This window comes from Saccostrea cucullata, unplaced genomic scaffold, assembly GCF_032062105.1.
Source record: "Saccostrea cucullata isolate Sc308-1 unplaced genomic scaffold, CSIRO_AGI_Scuc_v1 ctg134, whole genome shotgun sequence".
NCBI classification, from domain to species: domain Eukaryota; kingdom Metazoa; phylum Mollusca; class Bivalvia; order Ostreida; family Ostreidae; genus Saccostrea; species Saccostrea cuccullata.
Genome location: NW_026927214.1, coordinates 152,736 through 165,641, shown reverse-complemented (window position 1 = coordinate 165,641; position 12,906 = coordinate 152,736). Strand labels below are relative to the sequence as shown.

Below are 12,906 nucleotides of genomic sequence, written 5' to 3'. Positions count from 1 at the left end.
ATCTGGTCCTGAATTAACAAGTCCGGATTCTTCAGACTGAATATGGCACAATTTTGAAACCAAATGAAAGAAAAAACATTATTTCTTAACTTTGAAGATATTCATGATTTTAAGGCTAACTGTCCCTTCCCAACTCTTTGATATAGTCAAACTAGGGCAATGCAGCCACGTAGCGTCGTTTTTGGAAGGAGGGGGGGGGCAGGCAGAGAATTTTTTTTTTGACTTACCGTAAAAAGTTGACAAGCAAAAAATACAAAAAAGGAAAATTGCCCAGACTCGAAATTCCTATTTCGCGTGTGTGTGTGTGTGGGGGGGGGGGGGGGGGGGGGGGGGTGGGGGGGGGGGGGGGGTTAAAAGCCAACTTTTTCCAATGCCAACTTCTTTCAGTACCAATTTTTTTTTTTTTGCTTTCTATACTACATTTTCCCTGATCTCATTTCCTGTAGAATAAGGTAGGGGAGCCAACCAGCCTTTCAATGAACATTTCCAACAGTTAAAGTAATGTTGGGAAAAAAAGTGGAGGGGGGGGGCAGACCCCCCTGGCCCCCCTGTTGCTACGTGTAAATGTATGAATAAAATTTAGCCGATTTCGCTTCTTCCTCGCGTGAAACACAGAACTATACATGTAGGATTTTTTGGACATTTTTTTTTTACAGTAGATATTTTTTCTCCCTCCCCCCTTTCATGGCCGTATGGACCCCCCCCCCCCCAATAATTTTGCCAATATATAGAGTACCATAGATAACATAATTATGTACTGCTATGCTTGTGCCCCCTCAATAAACACGATTGATGAGATTGCTTCCTACAAGAGAGGGGGGGGGGGCTGCCCTTTCAAATACGATGCCCTCGTATGACTAAAAGCGAAGATTAAACTTTTCGATTTTTTTCACAAAAATACGATGGTGAAATATGAAAACCCTTGCACCACCTGTTCAAAAGTTATGCCCAAGGATAAGTTTTTGATATGTGAAGTATGAAAACCTTAGCCTTAACTGTTCAAAAATTATGGCCACGATTAAAGTTTTTAAAAGTAAGTCAAACTCCAAGGTCAAAGGGTCAAAGTTCTTAGTATATCTAATAAAGGCTCTTCTCACAATGATTACTAGTACATATGTGAAGTATGAAAGCCCTCACCCTTACCGTTCAAAAGTTATGTCCAAGGTTAAAGTTCTTTCATAAGTACGGAAATTCCACAGGTCAAAAGGTCAAAGTTAACGTTGTTAGTTTACAATAAAAGCCCTTGCCACAAAAATAAATATTTGCAGCATGTATCTACCGTTCAAAAGTTATGACTAAAGTAAAAGTTTGGAATTTTGTGTAAGAGTGGGTCAAACTTCAAGGACAAGGCCAAAAGGCCATATTTGGTGGTACCCAAAGAAAGATCTTGTCAAAACGGAATGTACACATGTGAAACATGAAAGTCATAGCTCCACTAAACCAAAAGTTATTGGCAAGGTTTTAAAAGTTTTTGCAGACAAACAGACAGACAGACGGACGGACACGACAAAAACTAGCCTATTCCTCTCCGGGTAAATTGAAATCTATTAGGAAGCAAAATTTCACAAATGCGAATGCGAATTTTAGGCCACATTGATTTCACAAGCCCTCCTCCCTATATGCAAAACGTTTCTCATTTCGTTTTCTTCTCTCTCTCTCTCTGTCTCTCTCTGTCTCAATATTTTTAGTGAATCAGTAACAGTATAATGAATAATTTTTGTATGACTAGGTACGATACTCTGTACTTGCATTCTGCAACATTTTAAAAGTCAAAACCCTTCATACGGCTAGTTTGAAAGCGCGAGAATTTAAAATAAAAAAAACTTGTGTTCTTTTTTTTTTTAAATAGCCTATCGGACAAGTTGGACTTTATGCCTAGGCCTATAAGATACTGAAGTAAAAAAAAAAGAATCAACTCGTTTATAGAATCTATTAATGATCAAGTAATATGATCTATGATGTAAGATAGTTATAAATTCATATCATAGTTATGGTCATGTTCATGCACAGAGAATATGTCTAGAAATTACACATTTGGACTACATTATTATAGAAAATCTTATATTCTGCTGACTCCAAAATTAATATCCTCAATTATATCCCAGTAGTATATGGCTGCGAAAACCCTGAGCTGAGTAATTGTTTGCCAGCTGTAATTCTGGTAATTGGTGCCAATGTCGAGCACAGTTAGCATGCTTTACATAGTCTGCCGAATTAATATTTTTTGGTGAACATATGGTAATAGAAGAAATTGTCATAGGTGCAAAGTTTAAGTCAGTTTTTACCATTTTTAGTAGAATATTGTCGTTCTGAGAGAAATCGCGCCCTCTGTCGTTCGCAAACCAACTATTTATCACGGTTTACAACGCAGAGAAGGAATTTCGCCTGTAGCAGAAAATCCTATTCGTCGCCGATTTATAACTATCACGACATCAAGTCGACATAGATTTGATCACAGGAAGGCGAAATCTTAACATCGAACATCTACCTACTTGGTAAGTGTATTGTTTAATTGACCAAAGTTGTGGAATTTGTCAACATCGACAAAGAAATATCACGCGGGTAAAGTGTTAGAACTAATTTCCAAAGTTTCATACTTGAGCGAGCATCTTATTCAGAAATCTGCGGTAACAGTCGAGTATATTTCCACATCGTTTGGCTTGTGTTCTGCTGTAAATACTATACATTTCCTGTTTGGAACAGTGTAAGAGCTTACATATGAAATATTAAACATATACAATTTCCATACGTGTTTAATGATTCTCCAAATATGGAATGCTTGTATTTGAGCATTTAAACTTTGGCACCCATTTCTGGAAGTTAAGTAATTGCCAAAGATTTATTGCAGACATTCTATTTATATCTTTTTATGGTCCTTCTCGGTACTGAGGGCAATAAACAGGTATGGAGAATTGGGGACCTGTCACAGAGAAAGGTCCAATGGTAAGATGTCTGGCTTTATATTACCTTGTTGGCAAGTTCTTTGAATTATCAGAATGCAGTGCCATTTAAATTTGGACAGGAAAGGCTTGTTTAATCAGCCAATTTAAAGGCTTATCTTTTAGTTCTGAAAACATTCAGATTTTTTAAAGGTAGGGTGTGGTGAATAGATAGAACAAATGGCCATAGACTGACAAAGGTGAAGACATTGAATATTGGACAGGACTGACCAGAAGTGTTATTTATGTTATATGTTTTGGGGCTAATACCTGACTGGCTCTTTTGGCAATGTTCTAAATGACAGCAAAGTTCCACTTTGCTAGAGTCAGAGTTGCTGTGGCACCTGTTGCACACAGCTCTGTGCACTGGATTATAGAATCAATAAGGAATTGAGCTATACAAAGCGGGATTGGTATTGATTGTTCTGGATAAAATGTTTTATAGTAGATTTTGGCACGTATTTCGGAAGTTTTTTCAAGAATTGTTTAAATAAATTTTGTATTGACTTTGTACTTTTGTTTGCAATTCTTTATTTGTTTTGACATTCTGGTCAAATACATCTAGGGAAGTTCCAAAATACTCCGTTTCTAGTCCAGCCCAGCTGCTGTCAGAAGTAACAGTGCGACACATTGAATCAAGTATCCAGTTCTCATGTGTTTGGGGTGTTTTATGACAAAATTTGAGTCGGAAATTGAAGTTCTGTAACATCTGCCTCTTCTTTATGGGAGCGATTGATTCTGCTGTTTATAGGCAGAACATTGATGCTTATATAGTTAGTTACTGTAAATGTATTACATTTGACGTGTACGATATTTGGTGGAAATTCAATTTTCAACAAGTTAGCATAGATTTGATTTAGCGCTGTCTCACTAAATTTTCGCGACACCTTATTTACGCGAGATTGTCATTGACTCTTTGTAAGTGAGACATAATTTCACGAATAGTTGTTATTCCAATATATAATCGTAAGGAATACTTTTATAAGCGAGAATTAAATTTTCGCGAACGCATTGTCTCGCGTAATTAAGCGAAAATAAAGTTCTCGCGAATAAAATGTGATTTACAGTACACTTAGATACATGATTCTATGTACACTGTATCAGTTTTTGATTTTGATGAACAGGTTGCTATGGTTACTAAAGGTAGAATTTTCTATGAAATCTTTTAAAACTCTATTCCTCCTACAATTTTGGTCTGATTTGAAAATAACTTTGCACACAAGTAGACTACACGAATGACTTAGATACACAATAACATCTCAGATTTTGATTTAAATAGATAGTGTTGCCATGGTAACTTAGAATCAAAGTTTCTTTGAAATACTTTCAAATGCTACTCCTGCTTCATTTGTGGCCTAATTGCAATTTAAATTACTATTCAACTGTATGTTAAGATTCACAAATCTCGGCAAATTATGTAAAATTCTTGAAAAAGCCTACTTACCCTTCAGAATGCTTAACACCCTTATTAAAATGAGATAAATACAATTTAAAAATCTAGAGGGACTGTGAGCTATGATCTCACTAGATGATGCCCCTGCCTCCCATATGTTTATAATGGCAAAGTCCGTGTTCTGCTCTGGGAGAACTGGAATAAGTCTCTGATCAAAAAAAGTAAAATAGGAGATGCACTAGCATTATGTAACTAGAGGTACTATGAGCAATCATCATCTGACTGAGCTCACTAAATGATACCCCCCCCCACCTCCCATTATATGGTTATAATGGCAAAGTCCATGTTTTGCTCTGGGAGACTCTAAATAAGTGTATGAACAACAAGTAAAATAGGAGGTGCACAATGGCACTATGTAACACAGGTACTTGTGGACAGGACCCCTCCTCCCCTATATACACCCCTGGTCAAAATATTTTTATTTTTTTTTGGTCATGAATTATGTTTCTAGTACTTATTTACAACGTATTCCATGTGAAAAATCCAAAAATAACATAGATTTAACGATTTACTAAAAAAGTCATACCCTGGTATTATAAAATAGAGTAATCGTTAAATCTATGTTATTTTTTGGACTTTTCATATGGAATACGTTGTAAATAAGTATTAGAAACATAATTCATAACAAAAAAAGAAAAAAAAAAAATTTGACCAGGGGTGTATATAGGGGAGGGGGGGGGTGTCCTGTCCACAAGTACCTGTGCTATGTAACAAAGATTCTGTGAAAGTTTAATTAAATTTCATTCAGTGGTATGAGAGGAGTTGCAGATAAGAGGTAGGTATCCCAAAGCGTAACTGATGGATGGATGTACAGACAGACATCCCAATCACTATATATCCTCCCACTTTTCAAGGGGAGGGTATAATAAAGAATCAACAAAAGTATAAATTTCATTCAGTGGTAAAAGTTGCGGATAAGAGATGGGTACCCCAAAGTGTAACAGAGGAATGGAAGGAAGGACATACAGACCTACAGACAGATGGACAGACAGACAGACATCCCGATCACTACCGGTATACACCTTCCAACTTTTCAAGTGGGGGGTATAATAATGATCTTTGAAGGTATATTTATACCCCCTCTTGAAAAGTGGGAGGGTATATAGTGATGGGGATGTCCGTCCATACGTCCGTCTGTATTTTACTTTTGATTGAACATATATTTCTGGTTTTCCATAGCAAGACATGGATACTACCATTCTTTCTATAATGAAGGGTACCCATCCCTTATCCCCAACCCCTCCTATACCTCTGAATAAAAGTTTTATGATACTTTCAAAGATTCTTTATTACAGAATGCTATTATGCACCACCTATTTTGTTTTTTGATCTGACACTTTTTTCGTGTCTCCCGAAGCAAAACATGGACTTTGCCATTATAATGGTATGGGATGCGGGGGTATCATTGAGTAAGCTGACAGTTCTCACAGTACCTCTAGTTTCACCCATATTGATATAAGGATATAATTTACAAAAATTAATATGAAAGAACATTAAATAAAGAAGCTACACTTATATCAAGCTAGGAGTGAAAGAAAATCTTCCTTGTTTTAAAGAATATAAATCTATAACATGTTACTGTTATGTACAAGTGATTTCTACCTGAACATAAGGTACTCTAGCTGTTTTCTCTAACATTATTCTCTACAGCAAATCAACCCATTTTAACCAACTTGGCAGAAACTGATTTCAAAATGAAGTTTTTTAATTCTTATTTTGTGACACGATAGCGGTATTTTTCTTTGAAGTTTACTGTTCTGTATTAGCAATACAGAACGGGGCTGTGGTGGGCGGAGCTTCTTTCCGTTCTGTATTAGCCCTGTATACAGTATTGTATCTAAAATACAGCACAGTCTAAAAATAAATCTGATTCAATTTAGCGAAAGCACGTACAAATAGTAAATGCTGATGTTTTCCTATTATAAATTTTGGAGAAATACCCGGTATTTTCCTGAGAATGTAAAATGTCAAAATTTCTCAATCACTTTTTAAAAACTTATTCCACACAGAATCTACACGTAATTTCGATCCAAAGTGCAAGGAAAATTCGCAATAACGGAAAACATCCTCTGTACGTAATTTCGATCCGAACGAAACGGAAAATTCGCAATAAAGGAAAACATTCACTTTTCTGCGTGCAAAATCATTCAAGTCCATTTTTTCCGCATTTTTATTTTTTGAAATCCTTCTCGCTGACGACAGTCACACGTCTCTTTCACTTCCTTTTTAATGTTGCAATTCAATTTGAAAATAAAAATCCGTGACATCAAAGTCCATCGAAGAACTTTCTGTAAATCCTGTTTTTGTTAATCTAGATAAACCGGGATTTTAAGACCCCTCAGTGAAATAAATTTATGATAAATCCCCATCTTCAATTTAATAGATCACAACAATGACTGTTAAATCCTCCACCTTATATCCATTAAGACTGACTATCACTCGATTACGTCTACTCCGTTAAATTGTCAAAACTAAACTGACCGAATTTTACGTTTTCCGTGGAAATATATATACTGCGGATGCGTACTCCCCGTCGGGGCCTCATCTACAGAACTCGGGCGGAAGTTTGGATGCTGCAAAGTTAAGTGGGCGGAGCTATTTTTGATTGATCGTGTCACAAATCATTTAGAGAACTCGACAGGTTCTGTATCGTAGATACAAATTTGGGGGTGGAGACTCGTGCTCGCGCACTCGTCTCCGCCCCCAAATTTGTATCTACGATACAGAACCCGTCTCGTTCTCTAAATAATACTTAAAAAGAGGTATTGATCTTTGATGGACTAGGGGGAGATAACTTATTTTTATCAGAGGCATCTTGAAGACATGAATGACCATCTTTTTTTATACACTAAACTATACTAATTGTTAAGTTAATTTTTAAGTTAATTTGGGCATTTATACATTTTTAGGTGTGTGCAAGAATACAGAAAGCTAGTGGACAGCATGTTCTGATCTTCTAGAAGGTAGGTAACCGCTGTTTATTTTATTTTGAGGTCTATAAAACATATTTCTGTCAGGGAAGAAAATATTGACAGAAGAATGCCCATTTTGCTTTGGATATTGAGGATTGGTAACATGTACCCTTTCATGCTTTAGGGTAGTTTAATAAAGCATGTAACTTACCTGTTAACATGTATTTTGGAGACTTATAAAGGGGCTATAGAATGTATTCTCATTTAGAGTTTGTCTAGATTTAAGGTCCATCAGTTGGTACCTTGACAAAATAGCAATATATTTATTTTATAGCCTCTGTTATCAAATAGTTGGGGTCAATGACTGGAAGTTTTTGATCTGTCCATTTGTCTGTCTGTATGTTTGTTTGTCTTGATCATAATTTTTCAGAGGTTGTTGCTAGGCCTTTCATATCTCACATTTGTATTCCTTAAATTGTGACAAGACCTTTCTTTGGGTACCAACATATTTGACCCTTTGACCTTGGAGGTGGCCTACTTTTGCAAACATTTATAACAAACTTTAACCTTTGTCATAAATTTGGAAGAGTCGGAGCTAGGGCTTTTATATTTGACTGCATATTCAATGTGTCCAGATGTCTGGGTACTGACATTTTTTTTTTTAACCTTTTGGCCTTAACCTTTGAGATTGACCTTCTTTTGAAAAATTGTTAACCTATGATATCTCCTTTGAATGTTGGGTGTAAGGGCATTCTTGTTTCACATTTCTTGTATTTTTCTTGTAACAAGATCTTTCTTCAAATTTTAACATTTTTCTTCATGATCTTGACCTTTGAGTTTTACCCACACTTAAAATACTGCAACCTTGCCTAAAACTTTTGAATGGTTGCTCATAGGATTTTCATATTTTACTTAGGTATTTCTTATTGACAAGAACTTTTTTGATTATTTTTTGACCTTGTGATGTTAACCTTGGAGTTTGGTCTTCTTTAAAAAAAAAACCCAAACCTTTGGTATATTTTCTTGCATCGCATGGTGAAATTATTGTCAGAGTTTTCAAGTAAGAGCATCCTTTTTTTCTCTGTGTACAATTTATGCAGATTATAAAGAGACTCTACTTATTTTTGGGTTATTGGAGAGTTTTTTTTATGTGCCAGAAGAAACTAGCTGAATTTTGGTTGTTGTCACAAGATAAAGTGCAGAATGTATATAAAAAGTGAAGCAATCATTTTACATTTGCTGAGACTGGGTAAAAGTAAACAATTGTTTATAAGGTGCTTGCTGTAACTGTTATGGAATTGAGAAGGATATTCTGTAAGGAAATGTTGGTGTACAGAATACATGTCTGAATTGACTTCCTGACCAGTTACTGAACATCCTGTATGTCTGAAGACTAGGCTCTCCCTCATGTAGGAGAAAATCTCATTATACCGCTGAAAGTTTTTATAGTAAATGTCAAGGCTCGGATGGTATTTTGAAAAAAAAAACTATTATGTCTCCAGATGGTGTCTGAGAGTTGTGATAAATAATGTCATAAGAGAACTTATAGAAAAAATACATATTAAAAGTAATGCTTGAGAGAGTTTGTATAGTTTAAGGAAGTTTTGATGTTTGAGTTGTCACCCTTTGCACAGAATGCTTATTGAAGATAATAAAAAAAAAAGTACTTATAATCGAGCAATTTCTAATCTTAATAAGTGAAAAATGTTTCCTATAATGATACAGGAAGTAAAGGACATATATTAAATAAACAATAATAGATAAGATTGTTCAGACAATTTATACACGAGTCTGACTAGTGGAGCAGAACTATCTAGAGCCATTTCCTCTCATTTTCCATTAAAGCCTTAAATTTCTGACCAACTCTTAAAAGGTCATCCTTGGACAAAAGAGGCTTTAGAACCCGTGAACTGAGGCCGTATTTGTCCACAGAATTAGTACAAGGATGCAGGGATGACAGGGTTTTGGCTCGTGATGATCGCGTTACAAGGCATTATTATAATCTCACAAACCGGGACACTTGGAAATTTACAAGTGCCTTACAAAAACAGGAAACTCCAAGCCAAGGGGGTATCCTGCTTCTTGTGAAGGAAGTGTTTGGACGTCTGTTGTCATCGGTACGAAGTGATTCAGTGGAGCATTACACACAGGAAAACTCACCCACCAATCTCAAGTCTATTGACTCCGTTTTTCTTTTTTAATTTCGCTGCTTGGTCGAGGTGCAGTCATTGTTACTTGTTTGATTCATGTCCTTTTCTCCGATGATTGACTTTCAAGTATTAAAGAATACAGCGTTTATTCTGTTTTATCCAATCAGCATTACGATGTACTAATTTTTGTCCCTAATTCCCTTATCCAGGACTATAATACAGTATATAATTATGTCTCCTAGTTTTCCAATTAGTGTCTTGTGCAACTTTTAGAAGTTAATAAGTCGTCGTCTATAAAAAGCTTTACACGACCCTGCAGAAAACTTCAGTAAATGCTGTAAAATCCATCTTCTAAAGAACATGCATGCAGGCAATTTAAACAAAAGCATATCCAACTTTTTTTTTTCTTCCTTGTAAATAAAGTTGATATTATAATTTTGTTACAGTTGCAAGTAAAATATAAGATATTTATTATACACATGAACAAGAAATGTAGAGACAACTCTATATTTTTTAACCTTGTAGGTAGATTTTATGTCTAAAAGTCAGTATAACTTTCTATTAAAAAAAAAAAAAACGATCATAAAGAAAACAGTAATTACTATAAAAGAAAATTCCCTCTTGCTAGAGGTTTTTAATTAATCTTCAGTTTTTAAGCAAAAGCAAAAGTTATATTTTATGATTTTAGAAATAAAAAAAAAGATTATTGGGATAGAGTTGGATTTCTCTAGTTCAGTTTGTGAAGAAAGATAGTGTCCTATATTTAAAATCAATGTTACAAAATCATTCAAATAACATTCAATTTCCAACTGATCTGAAAGAATTAGGTCTTTAAAGAAATGTTTGTGTATTTCAAATGTAATTTAATTTTATTTCAGCAAAAGACAGACTTTGGAGTTAAATGCATATTATTATATCTTTAGTTGAGCATTAATTTGAAATTTAATGTGAGGAAAGAAAAAAATTCAAAATTGTAAGAAAAATTAAAAATTAATAAATTAGTTAAAATTACTTTCTAATACAGTGGAAGTCTGTTTTAATCAATTAGGCAGGAAACAAGAAATAATGTGTCTTTTCTATACTTTGCAATTTTCGGGAGTGCTTGTTGAATATTGATCAATTTTTTCACATTTCCAGAAACTTTCCAATTTTTAAAAAACACCTAGTATGGAAACTTTGGGTTTTCTGATGCATTATGATAATGGTATCATTATAATCATGATACTAATCACATGACGTAGTACATCTTTTGAATGTCAAACACAAGTACATTTAATATAGACACTTACTTTTACACTCTAGACTTGATAAACTTTTGAAGTCACAGCAATGCAGTTTATGAAAGTTTTTTTTTTTTTGCACTTGACCTTCACAGATACAATTTGTAAAAACCAAAGACGAGGTAAATCTTAACAAAATTAAATGATAAAACTGAGCACTAGAAGATCTTGAGATTTAGCAGTCTTTTGGTATGATCTGCTTATGCAGTAGATTTAGGGGGGCGGTGTTTCCATAAGGGCCGGCCTGACTCCAGTTTGAGAGTTGGTCTTTGGATGTTGGACAGAGAAAGATAAGATTACACGCAGGATAATGGGGAAGTGTGTCATAGCTTAGTCTGATTCTTGACGTGATCATCGCTAGATACAAGTTGGACTCGATCCTAAGATACAAGTGGGGGGACAGATTCACAGCTGATTTCCAACACAGATTTCCTGATAACATGGTAGGTCGTGTTCTCTTAAATAGTACTTCACAAAAAATGATGCTCAATTTTTTTAATTAATTAACTTAAATTAAGTACCTTTATTTGAAATATTTCAAAAAAATTGGTATACATATTTATTAATACATGCTGAAGCAGGATATGTCTATATAGAATTGTTGGAACTACCGGTACATGCTTTTAGAACAATTATACTCAGCATTAGGATGAAAATTAATTGAATTGAATTGTTAACATTATAAGGATTGATAACTATGCAGTAAGTTATTGAATTTATATTTTTCCCCCCAAAAAAAATTTTAAAAGAAAAAATAATTTTATACTATGCAGGTGAGATTAAAACAGCTGCAAAATGTGCACATATATAGTTATACCGTAAAATAACAAAATGCAGTGATAGACAGAATCATGATAAAGTCATTAGCATTGGACCTCTCATCTTTATGTAAACTTTGCCCAACCATTAAGTGCATAATGAAGTACAGAGCTTTTTATTAAGTCTTTAGATTTTATCTATAGTATTTTTGATTTTGGGTATTATATATGGACTATTGATCCAAATTTTAAATGGACTCGATCAATATAACATCTTAATTCTGTTACTGACTGATGATTAGCAGATCTGTTCTAATCTCACAAAGAGTGCTTTAATTTAGTAAAGCAGATATCATTTACATCACTAAGACTTGTTAAATAGAAGTCATAAACATGATAAAGTGAATTGATGATAACATTATACATTATAAATATGAATGTACATATATACTAGAAAAAAATTCTGATATTCTTTGAGTACTTGTAACACCCCTTTAGAACTGTACTCCAGTTTCCAAAAACCCTCTAACACCACGCTATAATTTATTCCAATTTATTCACACTCTGTGAACACAAATCTGGGAATGGATGCAAGATCATGTCCAGTTCTTACATTGGATGCCAGAATGTCTGTGCTGAATCTTAATTAGATTTTCTCCTAAGAGATTTGGTAATTTGTGAATATCTCAGACCATTGTAGATTCCAATGCAGTGGGTACTAGGGCCTAATTAGTCTTTTGTGTCTGGCACCTATAAAAATTCCTCAGTCCTTAATAAGTCTTGTGGTTTCAGGTCTCAAAACTCCTGTGTGACTTTCACCAAAACTTTCAACAATGTAGCAGTTTGATTTTTTAAATGAAGTGTTCAGACTTATTGATTTAATTCTACCTGATCAGCCAGGTTCTTTTAAGTCTGAAAGTATACTTCCTAAAAGATTTCAGTTTTCTCTCAGAATATATTTTCTAAGCCTGCCTTTAGAAAGATGGAATTGCTAATACATGTATTACCTTTAGTATCTGTCTGCCCCAGGAGGAATATGGGGGGAATATATTAAAGTATTGATATTAAAGTTATTTTATTTCAGTACATTTGATGGTACTCTTTGATGTGTGGTGTGTTTATCAATGTAAGGAACAGTGTCATAACAGTCTGAGTTACTTCCCTTGAGGCACCTGCTTATCAACAGGTGAAAGGGATAAGGAAATGGCATGTGTGTTCAAGACTTACCTAAAGCAACTTTTGTGTTTTTGGAACAATTTCATGAAAATTTAGATAACATTGTCAGATTAAAATCCAATGCTATGTCTGTTTTGAAATAAGTTTTTTTGTGGGAGATAATTTCTGTAGAATTATAGGGCTCCATTTCCTGGTAGAGTTCCTTCTGGTCAGAGTTTAGAGTTTGGTTTCTCTCTGA

The 12,906-nt window shown here is 34.5% G+C and overlaps 1 protein-coding gene across 2 annotated transcripts in view; it reads left to right on the top strand.

The window, feature by feature from the left end:
- Positions 1-2,399: 2,399 nt before the first annotated feature.
- The window catches only part of LOC134273747 (uncharacterized), a 45,157-nt gene continuing 34,650 nt past the window's right edge, over positions 2,400-12,906 (top strand). The window contains exons 1-2 of one of the 2 annotated variants that reach the window (XM_062755961.1): positions 2,400-2,495; positions 7,302-7,355. The gene's annotated coding sequence lies outside the window, so the exon portion shown is untranslated. Of the gene's footprint in view, positions 2,496-7,301; positions 7,356-10,905; positions 11,178-12,906 lie in introns of those variants that run through there. The other variant, XM_062755959.1, reaches the window with a different exon arrangement.